Genomic DNA, 23,935 nt, shown 5'->3' with positions numbered 1-23,935 from the left:
GTGAGTCCACTTGCCTCTCACTATTGTGGTGCTTGATTTCGGCGAGGCCCCTGGCCTTTCACAATAACTGTAATTCACAATAAATGACCAAACACAAGGGTTTACATTTACATCGTAAGTGAAATGTAGAATCAAATGCGTCGGTTCTCAGTTGTAAAAACAGACGGACATGATATTTGTCGATTACAGCGCCATCTACCACGACTGGGAAACAATGGTTTGAGTAAAGCGTACGTATTTTTTGGCGTATAATCCGAGTATGCAATAAAAATGGGGTCCCCATTTGAAAATACAAAGTTAACACAACCCACGCAAGGGGAGGGGGGGGGGGAGGGGGACGGTTAAGGAGGTGGTCAGTTGTAGCACAGACAGATGTCCTGTTTACTAAACACCCTTCACGAGTATATCACAAATATTCCTATTATATGCCGTCTACAGTTACCACATGGAAAAAACACAGTTGCAAGACTCCGTGTTCTTACGTCTGAAATTGAAGCAACCTGCAACTGTGTCAAGCTGTCGACAGTGGCTCGAACCCGCTGAACTCACACGGAGAGTGGCTAATTTGGTGCCTGGCCCCTAGTAATCAGACCAGGCAACTCTTTACCATTTGTTCCGAGGTCATTTCTGCTCAGTTCATTAGGGCGTTGCTTTTATAATTACTGTAGCAAGTATAATCCTTCCCTGGTTTCCTCGCTCCACAATTTGGAAAATTGTTCTGTTTGCTACATTAAATATAACTTTTCTCGCAGGATTTTCTTTGATTTGGTTCACAGGTGTCTCAGTATAATGTATCTGTTAGACATCTTTGGGATGTTTTAGCTCCTCTTACATTTCCAAGCCAATGTGGCGCGTGAGTTGAACATCCCAACGAAGGACTTTCTTGACAGTTTCACACGGTTGTACGAAACTTCTGTGCATTGTATTCGAGTGGGAAGGGGTGAACTATGTACGATACTTGAAGCATTAAAACACCACCTTAACTTTTCTCGTCGGCCGGAGTGGCCGAGAGATTCTAGGTGCTACAGTCTGGAACCGGGCGACCGCTACGGTCGCAGGTTCGAATCCTGCCTCGAGCATGGATGTTAGGTTTAAGTAGTTCTAAGTTCTAGGGGACTGATGACCTCAGAAGTTAAGTCCCATAGTGCTCAGAGCCATTTGAACCATTTACCTTTTCTCTATTTTTGTTAACCGAGTCTCGGAACTTTTTGATAGTTTTATAGTTCTACAGCTTCTACATTACATTTGTTTGTGCTGTGGTCTTGTTGCACTTGCTTATGTCGAATCTAAACACTTGTATCTTTTGCTATTGTCGTTTCTATATGTTACACACGCATTTGAGATATGTTATCGTCAAAACACAAGTTTCTGCCACACTTCCGAGGGAAATGGCGGCAGAAACCTTGTGTTCTGTTCATAAAATATCTTAAATACATTTGCAACAGCTAAAAACGACATCAAAAGAAATAAGTATATCAACACGTCATCAACAAGAGAAGTAAGACCACAGCACAAAAGAAAATGACAAACTATAGAGTTCATGGTAGATCCAAAACTACCATCATTCATAAGTGATAACATAATGTCAGAAAGAACGCAAATAAAAACCCACTGAAGATAGCACTGAACATGCTGAAACATGTTTGAGTATAACAAAATTAATGAAGCAGTGTCATGCATGAGGGGGATTTTATCTTCAGATAGTGTATATTATTTGGTCGTGATCGAGCGCAGTAGCCCAATTGTATACAATGCCAAATACATATCCCATACGGAGAAGGAGCAGACAGAAAACTCTATATTGTTAGATCTGAAGTCGAGCCATTAACATACATTATCAAAAGTGCCCGGACACCTATTAGTGGATACTAATATGGCGGGTATCCATTATTTTCCTTTATGGTGGCATGAACTCTACTGGGGACACTTCCACAGAGTATCTCGATTTCTGTGCTGGAAAGGTAGCCCATTCTTCCTCAAAAGCCGAAACCAGAGAACGTTTTAAGGTTGGACGCTGGATTCTGGAGCGAAGTCGACGTTCTGACTCTTCCCATTTGGCTCAGATCGGGTCTCTGAGCAGGCCAGTCCATTTCAACAATGTTACTGTTCATAAGTCATTGCCTCGCTGATGTTTCTTTCTGAAAGGGTGCATTGTCACAATATTAAAACCATCCGAACTGTTCATCAACTATATACAATACAGAATGTGTTCCTATCCATCTGCATTTAGCGTTTCCTTAAGCACAATAATGGGGCCACAAAATAACTATAAGAAACATCCTCGCCCGGTAACACCACTGCCTCCGTTCTTCACTCTAGACACTACACATGACGGCAAGGTAGCGTTCTCCAGGCGGTCACTGAACTCAAACCCCTCCATGGTATTGTCACAGGGTAAAGCGTGGGTCATCACTCCAGTCATTTGTTTCAATTTCCAGGAGTGTATAATACAGGGAGTAGCTGAGTAGCTTAGAAACTGGTTCACATTCTACTTTAAGAACAGCCAGCAAAAGTTCATTCTCCATAACAGTGATGTAGGGTCCAAGTGGAGCACTGTTAAAGCTTGGTCGTAAAGGATGTTTTGTGCAACGTTGACATTGTCTCAAATAGAAAATAAACTAACGCCAAATAACAGTAAGTCTTAACTTTTACAGTTTATAACACACATTTCAACAAATCATGACGTTCTAATTACACAGAATGGGCATACGATTAGTGAGACTGAACAGTTCAAATTTCTAGGTGTTCAGATAGAGAGTAAACTGTTGTGGAAAGGCCATGTTCAGGATCTTGTTCAAAGACTTTATGTTGCCATTTATGCTATTTGAATAATATCTTAAGCAAGTGATAATTCGATACGAAAAGTAGTCTACTTTGCTTATATATATATATATATATATATATTCTTTAATGTCGTTCCTCATCAACTACTTCAGCTTATTCCCAAGAATAAGCAGCTTTCGCTCAGTTAATACTAGGCAGAAAACCAGTCTGCATTTGGATCGCGCTCCTTGACTCTTGTGCAGAAAGGCGTGCGGCATTCTGCTGCATCCATTTTCCATAAGTTACTTCAAAAATCTTATCAGTAATCCAGGCGCTTCCAAATCTAAACTGAAGAGTTAGCTCATGGGTCACTCCTTCTGTTCTGTCGTGGAGTTACTTGAAAAATTAAGCTAATCCCTGTGTTACATTGTTGACTGCGTTTACGTAAACTTATAGCTTGTCGTCTTTTAAGGATTCATAAACATTTTATATTATCTGTTATTACTTCTCTGTTGTAATTTCATGTACTGATACGTTGCATGAGCATGGGTATTTGCTCCTCAGTTTGGTCCTACGGAACTAGACCTGTAAAATAAATAAATACAACACCTCAGTTTCCATATGAATCTGTTCCACTATGAGCTTGAGGAAACAAAGTTGTTTTATATAAATATTGATAGCTTCGTGTACTGGGTGAAGAATTTTGATCAGTATTAATTGATAAGGCGCTTTCCCAATGCAATTGATGAGCGCCCGTACTCCTCTGACGAAAGATCATGAAAACGGGTAGATTGCGGAGTTTTTCGACCTAAAGTCGAAAATGAAAATATACTGTATGAAGGTAACCGTAACGCTAAGAAAGGCTAAGGGTTTTTTTTTTATTTATTATAATAACGCCCGTTGCCTAGTATCAGGGATTACTATACTAGACAAAAGCGTTAAATTTTCCATTGTTGGATATTGCATCACTTTGGGTTACTGCTGTCAGCCATCATTGCCATTTGTTTCTATACTCCCATTACCATCAACAATTTTTATTTAACTACAGCGTCTACACACTTCTTAATACGGATTTAAATCATACATTTAAACAACTGTAATGGTTATTATTTTGACGATTGAGAGGTTTCCAGGTAAAACACCAATTCATTAGCTATTCAACTGACTCCACCTTTCTGTACAGGAAGTGTCTCCTTTGTATGAGCCATCCTTCAGTAGTCGTCTCTGTCGATACTTTTATTTTAATTAGTACTGATGCACCACACATGAACCATGGATCTTGATGCGATGGTGTCACTTGCATACCTTAACGATACAGAAACCCGTACCGTAGGTGCAACAGAATCGGATGGGTGTATGCGGATAGACCAGACTAACATAAGGTTCCTGAAAACTGGCATCAGACTTTTGTATAGCATTGGGGGAAATAGTCTGGATATTTGATTGATATGGCCTTGGTACTGCGCACAGCTGAAAGCGAGGGGAAACTACAGCGATTACACTTCCCGAAGACTTTACTATATGCTTGAATGATGAAGCCATCCTATTCGGTCCTTTCAATTTATCTTCTAAGTCATACGCCGTCTCTGAAACAATCACAATGTAATCGCAAATCTTAAAGAGTCAAGAAACCAGGTTGCATGCGTAAAAGACGTATGGAGACGGCAGAAGGTTGGAGGTAGGTTACATACACATAAGACTGAGATTTTGAAACCTTATTTTCAACAGAAAAACATTTCTATGAGCAGATATGGACTCTGACCGTAATGTATGCTATATGAACTTCATACTATACCTGAAAAACCTCAGAAAGCTAGGAATTTAAGGGGAAAAACCTGGATTAATTGAAAACTAAAATTTGAAACAGTGCACAAATGGGTAGCTTTGAGAGATGAAACAGTGTAGGCAGGATAGGAAAAGAAGAGGAGCCTCAATAGAAATACTTGGATAACACAAGAGATATTGAGTACTGCAGATTGTGTGCAACATGCCGTGTCTCCTCACCATGCTTTTGCCAGGCTGGCAGCAGCATGTTTGTGATGATTGTTTATGAATTGATCTTCACGTTACATACGACAGCCAGTCCATTTATATCATTACTCTAGCACCGGAAGATGTTTTAGGAACGAAACCGATTGTCACACGATAAATGTGTAACAGTACGGCCGAGGCGTTTTTTCCATTAATCATTAAAATTAGTGTCATTTCAACTGTGGTGCAAAACATGTCCAAAATTAACGAATGAATGAATGTAGCCTTGTCGAGGAGGAGACTGGATGGAGATAAATAGCAGAGACTGTGAAAATAAGGAGAGCTGATGGTGAGAAGTGGAAGTGAGCATTACAGATGCATGAAACAGACTGACAGAAAAACTGAGAGAAAGAAGACAAGAAGAAAAACGGAAGAAGAAGAGAAAGGCGAGGAAGAAGGGGCTGGTTGGGCACAGATGCGCGGCTGAGCATTTGAACATGTTCACAAGAGAGTAGAGGTAAGGATGTTTACAGCGATTTTGTAGATGGTGAAGTAAGAACCTTATTATTTTTGACATAAATCCTACTGTTTACTTTTGCTGTTTTGTAAAAATTAATGTAGACTGACAATCCAGAATGAGATTTTCACTCTGCAGCGGAGTGTGCGCTGATATGAAACTTCCTGGCAGATTAAAACTGTGTGCCCGACCGAGACTCGAACTCGGGACCTTTGCCTTTCGCGGGCAAGTGCTCTACCATCTGAGCTACCGAAGCACGACTCACGCCCGGTACTCACAGCTGTGCTGTGCCCGCGAAAGGCAAAGGTCCCGAGTTCGAGTCTCGGTCGGGCACACAGTTTTAATCTGCCAGGAAGTTTCATATCAGCGCACACTCCGCTGCAGAGTGAAAATCTCATTCTGGAAACATCCCCCAGGCTGTGGCTAAGCCATGTCTCCGCAATATCCTTTCTTTCAGGAGTGCTAGTTCTGCAAGGTTCGCAGGAGAGCTTCTGTAAAGTTTGGAAGGTAGGAGACGAGATACTGGTAGAAGTAAAGCTGTGAGTACCGGGCGTGGGTCGTGCTTCGGTAGCTCAGATGGTAGAGCACTTGCCCGCCAAAGGCAAAGGTCCCGAGTTCGAGTCTCGGTCGGGCACACAGTTTTAATCTGCCAGGAAGTTTCATAGACTGACAATATTAGTGACAAGCTAAAACTGTTTAGCGGACTGGGTTCCGAACCCGAATCCCCGCCTTGAGCATAATTGGTAGTTAACTACTCAGGAAAGGCTCATGTTTCACTCTCAGTCCAACAAAAAGTACTAACTTGTCATTTATAATCAAAGCACTCTATGCTCGACAAAGAATAAAAAATATCATTCTGAATAAAGTGGTACGAAAATTCTAGCGTCTGCATAAAAAAGTTCGTTCTGAAACAAACGGTACGATAATTCTAGCGTCTGGATTTTATATTGTACATATTAGCGCACTCTGACAAAGAAAAACATTCTTAGAAACTGTTGAAATTACCATTTCTTAGTCTTTAACCCACGTGGAGAGAGTAATGTGACGCCCAAGTATGTCATACACCAGTACGACAATTGAAAAACATGCAAATGGGGAAATTAGCGAAAAATTGTGAAACATTAAAAAATTGTAGTTGCTGGGAATCGAACCCACAAATGTGAAACTCTGAGAGAAACGTGTGAAACTTGTAAATTGTGAAAATGGCAGAGAACTGTGAGAAAAGTACACTATCCGATCAAAAACATCCGGACACCAGTTGGTGGACGTTAATACGGAATGTGTCCATCTTTCATCCTTATGACGGCTTGAAATCTGCTGGGGACACTTCCATTGAGGCTTTTAAATATCTGTGGAGGAATGTCAGTGGCAGCCCACTCTTCCTCAAGAGCCCAGGGTGGTAAATTGCAGACATCCTCACCTATCACTGCCACGCTTACCGTCCGCCACAGTAGTGGTCAAACCCCCGACTTCTACAGCCCGATCGAGTCCCTACCCATTACATCCAGAATGTGTGGTTGGGTTAGCGCCCTTATTGACGATAGTATGCTGTACAAAACTGGAACAACAAACAGTGCCCAGTAATTAGAAGCAATCGCATGTCTACAAGAAGAGTAGCAGAAGTGATCCACAAAACTATCTCTCAATACAGTTTTTTCATTAATGTGTTGTGTGATCTTAAAATACATTCTGAGCCCAAAACGTAAAGACGATCCTGAACAGAATGACCATCTCCACCCAACCAGCATGGACACAAAAAACACTGGTCATGCGAAACCTAACTCAAGAGTGTCTCGCATGACATCCTGAAAGCCATGAATCAAAATAATAAGGTAAATGTAACATTTCTTGACTTTCGAAAAGCATTTAATTCACTACCACACCAACGATGACTAAATAAGGTACGAACATATGGGGTACCAAACGAAATTTGTAACTAGATTGGAGATAACTTGTTAGGGTGGACGCAGCATCTTATCTTGGATGGAGAGTCATCGATACGGACAGAAGTAACTTCAGCCGTTTTATAGGGAAGAAGGTTGCGCCCCTTGATATTCATGTCGTATATTAATGATCTGGCAGACAATGATAATAGTAAACTCAGATTATTTTAGGTAATGAAGTTATCTATAGTGAAGTACTGCCTGAAAAAAGCTGCACACCTATCCAGTCAACTCTTGATAAGATTTGAAAATGGAGCAAAGATGGGCAACCTGCTTTAAAAGTTCGTAATATAAAATTTTGCGTCCTTCAAAATTAAAAAAGGAAAAAACAAAAACATAGTATACTACGACTACAACATCGACGAGTCACAATTGGAATCAGTCCATTCACATAAATACCTGAGAGCAACAGTTTGTAGGGATATCAAATGGAGTGATAGCATAGGCTCAGTCGAAGGAAAAGGAGGTGATAGACTTCGGTTAATTGTTATGGTATTGGGAAAATGTAGTCAGCCTCGAAACGACATTATTTACAAAACTCTCCCGCATTCTATCCTAGAGTATTCCTGAAGTAGGATAACAGAGGATACTGACTTATACAGAGTGGTCATATGTTTATTTGACGCACAGGAGAGGCACTGATAAACCTGAACTGGCAGACACTATAAAATAGACGCCAACTATTCTACAAAAGTTTACTTACAAATTTTCAAGCGTCAGTATTAAATGTGGAATAGAGGAATAAACTACAATGCCCTATATGTCGCTCCTGTAGAGACCGCGAAGCTAATATTGACCTTACCATAGCACATACAAAAGCATTTAAGATATCTTTCTTCCCTCGATCCATATACGATTGGAACGAGTAGAAATCTTAATACGGGTAGAACGGGAATTGTCCTATGCCATGCACTTCACAGCGTTTCGCAGACTATAGATTTAAAAGGCTGTGTAAATGTGAAGACTACAACAGCATGGGCTAGCAGAAGGCAGTTGTGGACCTGATCGATCCACAAAAACTGGTCTAAATTGTGACTGACCCACTGCTCACGTCGGCTGCCAATACTGTCTCCTCAGAAAACCTCTAATATTTCTGTCTTTTCATAATTTTTCATTGCCCCGTTACGGGGATACCTGGCAGCAAACTTCATCCTTTCTTTAACCTTTCCACCAAGCACGACGGTGACATTTCAGCATTACGCCATCCTTCTCTGTTGCAGCTATTCGGTTGGAAGGTGGCAACTACTCATTTGTATGCTTAATGCGCTTCTGTAGAGACTGGATGTCTTCAGCTCTTGCATGTCACTCCAATGTCAGCAATTTGATCTGCTGGAAATGTATTTATTTATTCGTTCAATTAATCTGAGACGGTTTGGACTATAAAACCCTTTGTTATACCTGATTTGCACTCGACATACAAATAACACAGTAGACATTGATTAATACTGATAACAAAACGAAAAATTTGTGATATCGCACCTTTCATCCATAAATGTTGATGTAATAATTAATTTCTTGCCATGTGAAGGTAAAAAACGAAAAGATTCTTACCGCAGATGCCACCAATTGACGTCGGTTTACTAGATGCTCAGCTTCTGATTGTTATTTATTTCTACTAATAACAGTTAATTTCCTATAATTATATGACTGTGTTTTACCAGAATATTATTTTAGATTCAGATCAATTATGTAATTAAACTAAAATACTGTTTCACGCCAAAGTATCTGCATTCTGAAACTCCTTCAAAGCATCTACGCCACTCAGCATTCAACGAAAGACCAGGAGTATTAATTTAGTTGTTGCTGCCACGAACAATATCAAAAACAGATATCTACAGTTCAGTATCAAGAATAGATATTACACAAACATATACTGACAGCTATTCATGTAAGGAGTAAAACAGCTAATATATTTAGCTTGAATCGAGTGACTGAAATTTACATTAGGTAGAGTATAATCAATTGCTGTTTCTTCTTTATTGTAAATAAAATAAAGAAAGCGGTTATAAACACACCGCAGACAGCGACATAACGCCTCAAGGTGGCCGGACTTACTGAGTTTCAATTTTGCGCTGTACGGTTTGGAACGAAAGGCGACGAAATATCCCAAGTTAAAGTTTCGAGATGAGTTCGGTGGTGTACTCGTATGACGTGTTTGGTTGCGCACTGGCAGTGAAAGGCAGGAATCTGCTTTCACATATTGGTGTTGCACCCAGTTTTAATCTGCCACGCACAAATATCATACTTAACTGTTGTAAGAAAAATAACAAAAAAAAATTAGCAACAAACGTGTTTTGATGGTTGAAGCAACAGTTAAACTAATAAAGTCGCATTGATATACGGCTAAATCGAGACAGGGGAACATAATATTGATGGTGGTAATAACGGTAACAAAGTAATAAGAGGATATTTGGGCTGCATCAGTATCTAGTATAAAGGGAGATAGGAAACAGACTAGGGATAGGAAGATACAAGAACACAAACGACGAAGAGAGAGTTAAAATCAGTAATATAATTGACCTTAAAACAATAGTAAACAGCATAAATAGTTTCGAAAAAATAGGAGAACGGTAATGAGCCATGAGTGAGGACTGATTCGCTGTTGGCAGGCATGAATTTTTTTGGTTCTTACCGTGATGAATTTGCGTGTTTAAACAGGAGAACGTAATACATGGTTTTCTTAAATGGCCTATGGTGAGGGTTACAGTGAAAACAACAGCGTGCTCTGTTTCAGAAACGCATAGCAGTAATAGAGGCAAATGTTCAAGATGTTTATGTTTTACGCGCAGCCGTAGTCAGTATGCCTGACTGCGTGTTATATTGCCACTAAGACAACATGACGTATATGTGATATATGTGGCGAAGTACTAGCATGAAGTGTACACCGAGAAACTGGTTTAAAAGACGCAGTCATTGCAGACATACTGCTTGCTCAGTCTCATTCAACAAGACGCATAGGTGAACAACAGATGTACGTACCCATGTGGCTTGTCAGATATTCTTCCACCTTTGATTTAATCTTCACACAGTTCTTACGATTTTATCCTATTTACAGATTGTCTTAGATCTATGAGGTCAAAAATAAATGAGGGGGGATGTAGTTGTAGTTGTTTACTGAACTAAGGAAACGTTTGCTGTGTGCCACATCATTTGCTGCTACTAAAATACGATATCCATTGTATAGTTCAGTAACGTTGGTCCGAGGTGATTGGTTTTGGATCGGTGAATTGTGTCCACGTAGGTGATAGCGCTGCTGCTTTGCTGTCAGCGGCAGTTACGCACGGCTTGTTGCAGCTTGAGCCATATTTATACCTGTCCATGTGTTGCAACAGGCGTTTGGTTCCGTCAGCCGTGACACTTTCTTCTAAACGCCACAACTGCGTCTCAGCGAGGGCGTGTCCACTGGAACGTGCAGCTACTTTGTATCTGCAAGAAAATCAAAACACCAGCCTACATTGGCGGCTACGAACTTCACTTTGTAAGTGCCTTTAATTTTGTACAGGGTAACTATGTATCGCAATGTACAATTGAAAAAAGGATAAGTTTTTAATTGGAACTAAAATATTAAATAAAATTTCAAATTTAAGGCAAAACAGGAATACTAAAGGAAAATATCAAATTACAGGAAGTAGTTGCAGAGGTGTTAGACTGAGAACCGTGACCTTTATGTAGCGGTTAAGGTGAGTTACTCATGACAACATTGAACTGGGATTACATTTACCCTATACGAAAACGTCAAGAGAGCTTACTTGTTATTATTGCAGTGACGGGTACAAGAAAGATGCCTCCCCGAAGATCGGTCCGCTGATAACATAATATTGCAAAGGGTCAGATTTACCCTGGGCAACATTACGAATTGTCATAGCTGCAGATCCTCCCATTTTCAGCACAACACTACCGATCTGAACAGAACAATAATAATAATAATAATACGACACGCTAATGCCCTTTCGTGGAAGTGTTGCATCCGTGAAGCCGACAGCATTATTTCCCAAATGAGGGTGAGCGCCTACTTGCAATAAATTTGTGATTTCGAAGGTCTTCTTTACTGAAGAACGTATTATTGCAAGTATGTTTCCTGTGTATAGTAGTCATTGTATCAGAGGCTGAGTAAGCGGATTTACCGTTCTTGAATCTCCTATATATTCAACAAATTTAAGGTCTTATGGAGCACTCGTAAGGCTGAAAGCCGGTACTAGGTTCGACGACAAATTTTTACACGAGACATGCTCGATGGCTATGGGGGCTGCTGTCACTAGAAATTGCACCACAATATAGACAGAGGAGCAGACGTCAGACAAGCAAATACTTTCCAATCGTCAACAGTCTAATTATGGCGCACACTGTGACAGGTGTGCCGTTTTCGATGGCGGGCCCTAGAGAAGCATAGGCCTATATCATACACCGACGAAAATGGAAGTGTTACACCATGAACACCTTGACCAAACACTACCAAACAAATACTACTGTGCTTCCATGCCTGTGAGATATACTGATTGCAATATCATCATCGTGCGACCTTATTTTCACTATTTTCAATTCACAGAAATGCCATTCCTACAGATGAAGAACTGTGTGAGCACAGGTGGATACTGGATGTGCCTAATGAGACTGAAACATTAAAGTGGTGATCTCAATATAGCATTTCCAGAGGACGTATACGTGTAACTTATCGCCATCTTCTGGACTGTGAGAAAGATCAAATCAATGCCATGAGCGACACGGAATCATCATACCAATGGATCGCACAGGCGATTGACTGTAATTGCAATGAGTGTAGAACGGATGGTGGCGAGATGGGCTGTGGACAACAGTGTGACAAGAAGAGTCGGCAAGGGTCCTTCCACTAGGACTACACCACGAGAAGATCGTAGGATTGTTCAGCTGTCTCTGCCGTATAGACGGACGACAGCAGGTGAAATGCGGGCAGAGGCTGTAGACAGAGTGTCACCATGAGCCGCAGGGAACAGATTGCTGGAAGCTGGATTGAGATCTCGAGTTGTCGTGCATCGTTTGCGGCTGTCAACATACCATTAACAACAGAGACTTGAATTACAATGAGAGTTGTTCATCGATGAGTCTCGCTTCTGTTTGTGGCGGAGTGAACGACGACAACTTGTCACAGGAAGTAGCGATTTTCAACCCCCGTATCTCTCAAACACCTGTAATCATCGTGTGGGGAGCTACTGGATATGACAACATGATTAATTTGGTAATTGTGTGAGGAAAGCCGAATGGTCACCAGTATGTGGAAAAAATCGCGAACTCTGTTGTCTTACCCTTCATGACCAGGGTACCAAACTGCATATTCCAATAGGATAGTGCGAGAGATAACACTGCAGTTCACGCCACAAATGCCTTGACGATTATATGGATTCTTAACTGCCCAGGCCAAACTATTTGTCACCAATGGAGGTTGTATGTAATGTGATGGGAAGACGCATACGTTCATACTGGCCTCCAACCATAAGTCTCCAAGACATGACACAGCAGGCGTTTCAGGCACGACACGAAATTCTACAACATGATATTCGGAGATAGTTGCTTCCATGTCACAAAACATGCCAGCCTATTCTTCTCCATTTGTGTCGTACTGATGTTGATTGCGGACATCGTTCTGAATCGAGTGAAAGTTTAGTCATTTAATACCCGTTATGTTAGGAACATTTACAAAAAATTTGATAAATATCAATTCTTCATGAAGCTTCACTTTCCATATCTGTCAACTTATGTTTTATGAATGATGGAATAATTTGCAGCTTAAGGCCACCAAGGATTACATTTTACACAACATTACATAATTTGTCAGCCATGAGTCCTATGGAGAGAAGTCACTCGCATATCGAAAGAAGTCAGAGATAGATGCACGTTTTTTTCCAAGATTAGAACAACAGAATTCCTTAAATTTATGAAATATTATAGAATTAAAGTAATAACTATAATTTTATTATAACATAATTCATTTTTAAAGGTGTCCTTGCGGACATACTTTTCAATGGAGCAGAAGGAGTTTCGTATCATAAAATTCAGTTATCCACTCTTTATCTTCATTATATTGGCCACTAGGTATTTGATATTCCCCAGTGCGTTGTTGAATATACGTTTATTCATATATTAGGCCTCTTCCTGTGTTAATGCTTGTAGTCATTAATGTTTTTATCCCAATATTATAATCATTCTCTACACTATTATGGATGTGTATATTGGGAAACAGTATCAGATTACCAAATTTTTAGTACAGCTCTACAGGCTAGTCTAAAATAACACCAGAAACAAAATCTCTCATAACATGCTTATGCTTTGTGGAATCGTCATTTAGAGATCTACGACAAGTGTCCCCAAAAAATGATTTCACAACTCCTACATGATACAAATATGCAGAATAAACTACTTATTTTTCATTTTTAAGACATCCACAGCGACAATCATGCGTACAGTTATTGAAAATACAGCTGAAATCGGGTACTACGTTAGGTTTATAACATGGGCTTTCCAATTCAAGTTGTGATCTGTCAGTATGTTCCCAAAAAAAAGTACCTTGACTACTGTTTGAAGGGATTATAACTATAGCATCTGGAGTTCTATCAAAAGAACAGAAATCAATGTACTTAGCAATGTCAAAATTTGATGCATTACATTTGCGTTGAACCACTGTTTGATGTTTTCATACATTTGATTAGCTCTTTTTTTAGCAAGAGGTCTGATACTACCTTTTATCCCCATACTTGCATCATTTACATACAGGATAAAATTTACATTTTTTATAGTGTAAGTGGGAGATATACCGTAATTTACGGACTATAAGACACGATGAACTGTGAGACGCACCTTAATTTTTAAGCATTTTTTATATAACATTTTTACCATTTTTATTATTAGACCGCAAAGCCAGACTAAAAAAATAATTCTTAGTTTATAAAACCGAACTGACCTTTAAAACCCCTGAAAATCGTCATCTGAACTTTCTTCTTCTTCTTCTTCTTCCTCCTCCTCGTCGTCACCTCTGTCCCCTTTATATAGAAGATGGTCGTCACTGTCATCGAGAGCGTTACTTACGACACACTTATTGAAAGATTTAACAATAATGTTTTCTCTCCCTCCAGACCACGACTGTTTTATGCACTGACACACTTGTTTGGTTGGAGGTCATTTTAAAGCTCCTTTCGGCGTGAATTCATGTTGGATTTCATACATCATCCATTTGTTTCATTCCTCTCATATGCACTTTAAATGCTTTATTTACTGAGACATCAAGAGGTTGCAGTTGTGAAGTAAGTCCTCCCGGAATAACAGCAAGCTCTGTATTTCCCTGTCTCAATGTCTCTTTCATGGAGTTTTTGGAGTGGCTACTAAACTGATCTAGCACAAGAAAAGAACTCTTCTTCAATAAAGCATCTTTTTTTCTCTACTACATTCTGTTAATCCATGCTTTCATACCAGCCTTTTCCATCCAACTATTGTTATGTACGTGAACAACAACATCTAGTGGTAATGTAGAAGTTTTGAGGTTGTTTTGCCCTTGAAAATGATCATTGGGATAAGTTTAGTACCGTCAGCACAATATGAAAAGGCAACAGTGTAGTGCATTTTTTCATGGCTACTTGTTTTTATGTTATGACAACAGTTCTGTTACCCGCCACATCAAATGTCAGAGGAGTTTCGACCATATTCTCTATTTGACTTGGTTCCACACTGGTTTTCTTTCGATGTTGAATGATAAAACGATGGAGAGATAATATTTTCTCTTCATGCTCTTGTGGCGTTTTCTGAGATCTTTTGGTTTTGGTCCGCAGGACGCTTCATAAACATGTAGCACCAACCAACTCTACCCTTAAAGTCTGTTAATTTCCACTGTAGCGCTAGCTCACGAGTATCTGTTTGAATCATTTTTGTATTAATTCGAATGCCATTTTAACGGTATACTTGAATCTATTTCAATATGGCATCCTCTGGTTTTGGCCATTTTGCATTCAGATCTCTATTTGCACATTTAGTCTGCCTCATTTTTTTCAGTTATGGTTTACTAGCCCGCCAGTCGCGATGGTTTTTTTTTTTTTTTTTTTTTTTTTTTTTGGGAGGACCGAAATGCCGCTCGGCTGCTCTGTTTCTATGTTCTGCATATGCTATTACTTTCACTTTATAGCCGTATTACACGAATACCTTTATACTTTCCATTACGAAACTAGCTACTAACAAAAATATTGTACTTAACTAATCAAACACTGTTTTTTGCCTTAGTTGGTTCAAATGGCTCTGAGCACTATGCGACTTAACTTCTGAGGTCATCAGTCGCCTAGAACTTAGAACTAATTAAACCTAACTAACCTAAGGACATCACACACATCCATGCCCGAGGCAGGATTCGAACCTGCGACCGTAGCGGTCGCTCGGTTCCAGACTGTAGCGCCCAGAACCGCACGGCCACACCGGCCGGCCTTGCCTTAGTTCACAAATTTTATTATGGTTACTGCACAGCCTAGTTTTCGGGTTGTAAGCCCATTTTGAAGTACATTAGTGATTCCAGAGATGAGAAAGCAAAGATAAACATGACTATAAGTAAAAGATAAACATCTCATCTTCTTCATGTATCGATGCTTGGTTTAATGGAAAATTACTTCATAGACCACTTTTTGACAAATTACCTATGGAATTACACAATTCAGCAATTATACTAACATGACTAAACATACCTGGGACCAAAATTATACATCAACCTAGCACTTTTTTATCTACTGATGGATTGAGAACCAAATTTTTACTTATATCTAGAGTTGTGATATCATCTAAAAGAGGTAAATAATTGAATTGGGTTTGATCATTTAATAATAGGTATTGGGATATACACATCTGTTTTTTAATTTCGAGAAATTCTAATTGGCTGAGTTTTGCCCCCTTTTAGTTTGTGTGTAAGACTTCTACATCTATTACATATTTGTGGTTTTTGTTACGGCAATGTTCCGCAAAGGCTAAATCAGCTTTCTTCAAACTCCAGCTTTTATGCCTGGTGCAGACTGACCTCCCAGTCCATCTAATGTAGCAAGATATACATATGATCTGATAAACTCCACTTTTTGTGATGGCTGGTTATTTGTCTTTTGCACTGAACGAGCAACTACCTATTGTCTGTGGGATATAGAAAAGCGCCGAGAAACCCTTTGCCTTCAAAATGTTACCTATCCTGTTTGACGATTTCTCTATTAAAAGTAATCTGCACCATTTATTTTTCAGTTTGTTACTTAGAAATTTGTCAATGATGCTGGCCTCAAATTCGTGATTTGTGGCTATTGTTTTTATTGTATTAAGTTCCTGGTCATAGACTTCTTGGGACATGGGGGAAGAAAGGAGACGGAGGATGATGTGGTGGAATGCTTCATGTTTATAGTCTTGCGGAATATTGCCTTCACAAAACCCACAAGCACATAGTAGACGTAGAAGTCTTGCACACAGAGGAAAAGGGGCAAAACTCAACCAGTTAGATATTCTCGAAATAATTATTAAATGAGCAAACCGAACTCAGTTATTCACCTCTTTAAGATGATATGACAACTCCTAGATAGAAGAAAACTTTGGGCCTCAATCCATCAGTAGATAAAAAAATTCTAGGCTCATGCACAACTTTATTCCTAGGTATGTTTAGTCATGTTAGTGTAATACCTGAATTGTATAATTCCATAGGTAATTTGTCAAAAAATGGTCTTTGAAGTAATTTTACATTAAGCCAAGGATCGATACGTTAAGAGGTTGAGATGCTTATCATTGCCTTATCATCATGTTTATCTTTGCTTTATCATCTTTGGAATCAGTAATGTACTTGAAAACAGGCTTATAACCCGAAACCTAGGCTTTGCAGTAGCCATAATAAAATTTGTAAAACAAGGCAAAAAGCAGTGTTTGTTAATTAATTTACATTGTTTCACCAAGAATCCACAGTTGATTCAATCACAAAAATTAAAATATTGTACTGTTACCGATAACAGAAATCACTTTCAGTTCAAGTTCACTGGCACCCTAAACCGCAATGAGGCATCATAGGCTACACAGTGTTCTGGGTTTGCGATGGCAGGGCGGGAGAGCGACGGTTTTAGCAAGCTTGTGAATCCCCGCAACTCATGTTCGTCGCATCGGTGCATTGCTGCTGCCAGTTCAATCCATTGTTTCCAGATAGAGACATGTTCCCATGGAAGTGTATATATGGCCATTTTTAAGACTGGCAGGAATATGAAATCAAACACTGGACATTTTTATATTACCAGAATGAGATTTTCACTCTGCAGCGGAGTGTGCGCTGATATGAAACTTCCTGGCAGAGTTCGAGTCTCGGTCGGGCACACAGGTTTAATCTGCCAGGAAGTTTCATTTTTATATTAATTTCGTGTATAAGATGCACCTGAATTTTGAAAGCAATTTTAGAAGAAAAAAGGGCGTCTTATAGTCCGTGAATACGGTACGTTATACACCAGAAATGACCCAGAATATGCACTTGTGATGCCATATCTTACTGCTTCAAACTGAAAGTTCCCTTTGCTGTGTGATGGAAATAGAATTTAAGCACACTGTTTACTACCAATCATGTTAGTGAACAACCATGAATCAACGCTGTCAACTGTTCCATAATATTTTAACATTCGTGGTAGGGTAACATGGTCCACACAATCAAAATCTTCGAAAAGTCACAAAATATTCTTAACAGTGATAGCTCCTGCTTTACTGAGTCTAACAAGCACGTGCAGTGGATAGCCCTTTTTCAAATCGAAACTGTTTGTCACTGACACTGTTTTACTGCACTAAGTGTTTACATATTCTGTTATACATGATATTCTCTAAGACTCTGAAAATGTTGATATAATAGATGACTCAGTTTCTATTACTGTTTACCTTCCAGCGAAGTGGCGTGAAAGTGAAATGTTTACCTCTGTCTGAAGAGTTCCATTATAAACATATTCGTTACATAAATGACTAAGTGTAGCAAAAACCACTGCATGAAAATATTTCATTACTCTGTTACTTATTTCATTAGGATCACTATGATATTATTTTTTTGGAGGCCTTAAAAATCTCATAAACCTCTTTGGAACTTATAGGATGTATCTACTTTGTATCGAACTTGTTTTGGAACATACTTTAGGAAGTGTATACCATCCAGTAGGGGGGACGGGAGTGTTCAAACCTATTTAGCTATTAATAACATAAAGAAAAGTCAGGTGTTTTTTTTTTGTTTTTTGTTTTTTTTTTTTTTTTTTTGGCGTGGAGCGGGACCATCTTTGCCCACTTCATTATTTATTTCCTTCCTATGTCTGATTTGGTTTTGCTGACTCTTTTACCACAATGTTCCAAATAGTTCTTATACTACTACCAGAAGACACTTTTTCTTAAAATTAGATGTATTTTAATATTCTGTTGCTTTAGTTAATAATTTCAGAACTTTCTTTGTTGTGTAATTTAACCCAGGCATCGTCAGTGTTTCTCAATAATAAGTAAAGTCATGCCTCAGTTTTTATAATATTCTCACGCTGTCATTTTAGTTGCTGACGCTGTTTAATATTTATGACAACAGTTTTCTAAGTAGCCTATGACTATTTTACTGAATATGTTATATTTTTAGTTTGCACCAGGTACTTTTGGTACTTCTTTCCTGTCAGTGTTTCAAAAATGGTTTTTGAATTTCTGAACTACTGTTTCATATATCACTCTCATTTTTAGGAGGATGGTTATGTTATCATAATATTTGTGGCAGGAAGCAGAATTTATGAAGATCTACTTGGTTAAGGCATACTATTGTCTTAAGCAACACTGTGATCTGGTACTTGTTTTATAATCCTTCCTTCACCATCTGACCCAACCCTCTACCATGACTGTTACCTAACGCCAGGACTTTCCCACATCTTCCCTACTTTCTTTAAAACTGCTGGTCGATTATTGTATCATTATTGTTATCATAATATTTGTGGCAGGAAGCAGAATTTATGAAGATCTACTTGGTTAAGGCATACTATTGTCTTAAGCAACACTGTGATCTGGTACTTGTTTTATAATCCTTCCTTCACCATCTGACCCAACCCTCTACCATGACTGTTACCTAACGCCAGGACTTTCCCACATCTTCCCTACTTTCTTTAAAACTGCTGGTCGATTATTGTAAACTTTCTAATCCTTAGTTACAACTACATCTATCTGAGATTTTTGCATACCTAACAGAGGAACTAGGGTCACGATATTTATTTTTTGACAATGGAAAATCTGTCAGTCCCTATTTCCTGATACCACTTTCCTCTTCCGTTTGCCCCGCTACTGAAGCCCACTGGCTGGATCTCATTTGGTTGGTGGTTGTTGCGTTCTTGTGACCATGTCCTCATTTGACACTATACTACTTAGTGAAATTACTGGTGAACTCGAGAACGCGATTGAGTTATAAGTATCCCCCAAATCAATTGCATGTGAATCGGTGATTTTCAAAGGACATAGCTGTATGAGGAACCAAATTTAATAAACAAAAGTCAACTTTTTCAGCTGAGTTGTTACCTGTCCATTCATATATGGAATCTGCAACATGGTTTCTCAGACGTCACGGCAACGTGAGTCAAGAAAGTTCACTCACGATACAAAATATTCCCCAAGCACTAAAAACTGTGGAAGGTCAGCTGTCTTCACAACAGTGCCACTTGTCATGGCTCCAGCTTGCTTAAAACCAGCTGTGACACTGTTATATTGGGATCCATGTTGATGCTTAAGCTGCGCTTCAACTGGCCGATCCTCAAATCCTTACTTTGTCCTTTACTTTCCAATCCAGTTTTGGAAACAATTGGTAGTTTAAGTTGGGAGAGGTCAATCTGATAATTAGTAGAGGTATTGCCTGTCTATCCGTTTGGAGGACTAAATCACTAGACCTTCACATTCTCATGATTTGTCCTTTATGAAGCTCTGAATACTTCTTCTCTCATTTGTACGAATACTATGAGTTAGCACAATGATTCTTCGTAAATATTAGTTGACCACTAAAGAGAGAATACAGGTTAATGAACTGGCTGTGATACTGTGACCAGTCTCTTTGCATATCAAGATCTTAAGACTTTCTGTCACTAATTTACTTTAAATACTAGATAACAGTGGTTTTTAGACGGAGACGCACTTTCATGATCATGTTAGTATATATACAAATGTTTCGGCATGTTTCTGAGGCTGCCTTATTCAGAAACAACACAGATAAAAATTCATATGCTATATTCATTGTTAATCATTATCTTGTTCAGAATCGCAGGACTGAAACAATTTTTAAAAAATCTTACTCGTAAACATGGTAGTTGAAGTGTAACAAGCCACTTTTTGACTTACTTTCAGCGTTTAATGTGGAGTACAAGTAGATTACACTCTGAAAGAACTAAGAAATTATTGGCACAAGATCACGTAAAGTCGGTTTGCTGCTCCACTAACGAAAACAAACAATCCCATAAACAACGATTGTCTCAAAAACTTTCTACCTTTGCACATAATGTTTGGTGTTCTGACTTTACCTCCAACACTTGTAACATTTATGGGAAAGGATAATTTTCAACCTTTAGTGAATTCAACTGAGGTTTTGTAAGAAATTTCTTAGGATCTGTAGTTGGTAAGACAGTCATCTCTAGCTCATGAAAAAGTCTGAACCAATCAGTCTTATATATCCCCTGTGACCCTATTAATTCTATGAATATTATTTACAATTATTTAAGTCCACGCCGGTGAAAATAAATATGACGACACTATTTTTTTATACTTCATCGATTTCTCCACTTTCAGAACTTTTAAAACAGCTTTTCGTCTTCTTTTAAAACTATTTTTCTCTTCTTGTAAAACTGCCAAATTTGTAACAGTTTGTGTATCTAATATAATAATATTTCACTAGTTCCTTTGTTTAAAAAATCATTTCTGTACGATTAAATGCAATATCAACACTTTCGTAAGTGAATAATAAAACATTAGAAAGTAATTGAAGATGGAAGTGTATAACAAGGATTGACTAGACTCCATTTTCAAGTAAATATTGAAAACTATTTTTCTCCATGTAATTTTCCTCCGCTTTACATATTTTTCTGAAGTAAGAAAATAAAAAAGGTAAAAACTGGTTACGTCTTTGTTTGTGGCAATTTGTCACTGCTGATAATTTCAATAAAAATATAATAAATTCCCGAGAGTTGATTTACGGACTCGACATTATTAACTACATGAATAGCTAAATAGATTCACTGCTTACGTCAAACAGAAAAAACCGTTGATTTAACGTTGTAGGCACATGCACCTAAGTGAAACCTTAGAAATCAGTAACAAAACTGGGTTTATGTGTTCTCTATCGACAGATTTCGGAAGGTTGTTTAGAAATATTCGACAAGTGGTTTCATATAATGAATCCATGATCTCCAGTGACTCATCACTGGCAACAGCATTTCCAGAGAGACTGATAGGGTAAGTCTACAAAAATTCGTAGAATATTTCCTCCAAGTTTTTGGGAAGGTGTGTCACTGATAGTGTAGCCTCCCGTGGCTTCAACCAGGCAGTATACCGCAGCACTATGATTAATTTCGGATGTGAAGAATTGATCATCGTGGGCCTGTTCCATGTTTAGGTCCATTACAAAATATAATGTCGACAGCCTTCTTTTGATGTCGGGTGACGACCCTGTTATACACGATTACAGTAAAAATCTTAATCTGTAACGTCTTTGCGTGGTGACTGCTCAGTGTGTGTAGAGAATAGTGCTGTACCGTATTTGTTTTGTCGATGGTGAAAGACAGAAGGGGAACTGTGAAACACAGTGCTGGCGCATAGCCTATTCGACTCTAAATCCGAAGCGTCGCTAAAACAAACTTTCTCATCCGACGTACTGATCACCATGAACATTGAAACATGCCCGCACTCGATAACGTAATGCGAAGGTGTTACGTATTTAACCAGGCCGTTTGGGCGTGCTCAAGTGATCAGGATCTTTACTCCACTCCCATCACAGCCAAGTACTGATGACGAAAATTTCTACATTTCTACTGACCGTTTATGTCCCGGTGGAACACCACTGCGATAGAATGTTATAGTGACCTCGGTTACAGATTCCAGTCGACATACCGACGGTCCTCATTTCTGGGACTGTCGCGGCCGCTAGAACCGTATGCCAATCTAACGTGTCTAAAACTCCAAAATATTTCATGGTACAGTCTGTCGTAAACATGCTGGTAGGGGCTTTGAACAACTGCTGTACAGTATTAGAGTAGATATTTAATAGCGTTGTAATAAATGGGTACATGATTGTCTTTTCTTGGGTGAGGCTAACCGTCACATAAATTTTTTAGAGACATCATTGTCACCTTACATTGTTAAAATAGTTTATTGCTGAAGACCACGATTGCTATTTGGGCCATCGGCCATTTTCAGTTAAAAATTTATACGATGTCTAATACTTTTAAATTTCGTCATGTGCCAAAGCACGAATTTTTGCCAGTGTCCCTCCTTGTTAATCTTCTTATTGGACAACGAGGCTCAAATAACAACTTAAATTCCTCTCCTTTCATTGTTGTTTCCAATTTATCCAGTACTCCTTCATCTTCATCCCATGTTATCTTCCTTTCTTCTGTCCATTTTGTTTATTATTTGTTATTTCTTCTGCCTCGGAACTTTCTAAATTTAGTATTTTATTCTTAAAAATGTTTATTTCTGATATTTTTGATTCTTTGGTATTGTTTTTCTATAGTTCTTTTCTTATTTCTGTAATCTATGCTATTGTTCATTTCTTTTTCCTGCTGTACAAGAACATTTGTTTCGTTAACCTGTTCTGATTCATTTGGTACATGTTTGCGAAGAAAATTAAGCTTCGCTTTTCCATTACTCCTGATACTTACTGTATATTTTGTTGTATCTCCTCGTTTTCTCTCACTTTCCAACCTGCTTTAATTCCTACTGCATCCATAATTTTTTTTTATAATAATTGCTCTTTTAAGTATCTGTAGTCTGTCCAGCTTCTTTTTAAGCGAAATTATGAGAGGAGTTTTATCCCCACTATTTCCATCAGACTAACCTGAACATCAGCTTCTGTCAGTTTTCTGAAAGTATTGCAAAATAGTCTGCAAAACCCAAGCAGCTTATCTTAATTCCAGTTTATTTTCTTCCCAGAATTATTGGTTAATTGTTTTGAAATTTTCGTTTCCAAATTTCAGATCCTTGCAATTTTTATTCCGAAACACATTTAAACAGGAGAGCTGTACCTTCGAACACGTTTCAGGCTTTCGCGTCTAGTTACCTCTGTAATAAAAGTTTGAAGTACTTTCTTACTCCATTTTGAAATAATAGCATTTACTTTATGTGTGCTGCAATCTTTTTCTGAAATTATAACCGTTAGTTCAGAAAAGTAAGGTTTTTCCAAATGTGAAAAATCTTTTCAAGCCACAAGATGGTCATGTATCAAGGAAAAAATATTATATTCAAATTTAAAAGTGTTGCAATCGAGAAAATCTTGTGAACACTGTATTTAATAACCGTTGTATTGCATAATTACCCTGCTGCACACCAATAAACAGTAAGTTAAAATTAAGAAAAGTCCTGTTGAAAACCAGTTACAAGCTATAAATATTTTGAAAAACAAACTGTTGCCAACCAATACAAATATCCATTTTCAAGACAGGGGTAATTGTTAAGATTTAAAGGAACTCATTTATTTGTAAATATAGCGTGTTCCGTGGTAAAAGACTTTCTTCTGTTTCAATGTAGAGCACAGTGCACGACC

The 23,935-nt window shown here is 38.6% G+C and overlaps 1 long non-coding RNA gene across 1 annotated transcript in view; it reads right to left on the bottom strand.

Annotated features, from left to right (window-relative positions):
• Positions 1 to 10,512: 10,512 nt before the first annotated feature.
• LOC126249731 (uncharacterized) overlaps positions 10,513 to 23,935 on the bottom strand; it is a 181,111-nt gene continuing 167,688 nt past the window's right edge. Inside the window, exon 3 of the long non-coding RNA XR_007545649.1 lies at positions 10,513 to 10,620. This is a non-coding gene — a long non-coding RNA (uncharacterized LOC126249731). The remainder of the gene's footprint in view (positions 10,621 to 23,935) is intronic.

This window comes from Schistocerca nitens, chromosome 3 (assembly GCF_023898315.1).
Source record: "Schistocerca nitens isolate TAMUIC-IGC-003100 chromosome 3, iqSchNite1.1, whole genome shotgun sequence".
NCBI lineage: Eukaryota > Metazoa > Arthropoda > Insecta > Orthoptera > Acrididae > Schistocerca > Schistocerca nitens.
Note: the sequence above shows the minus strand (reverse complement) of the source record. Positions and strands in the feature narration are given on the sequence as shown.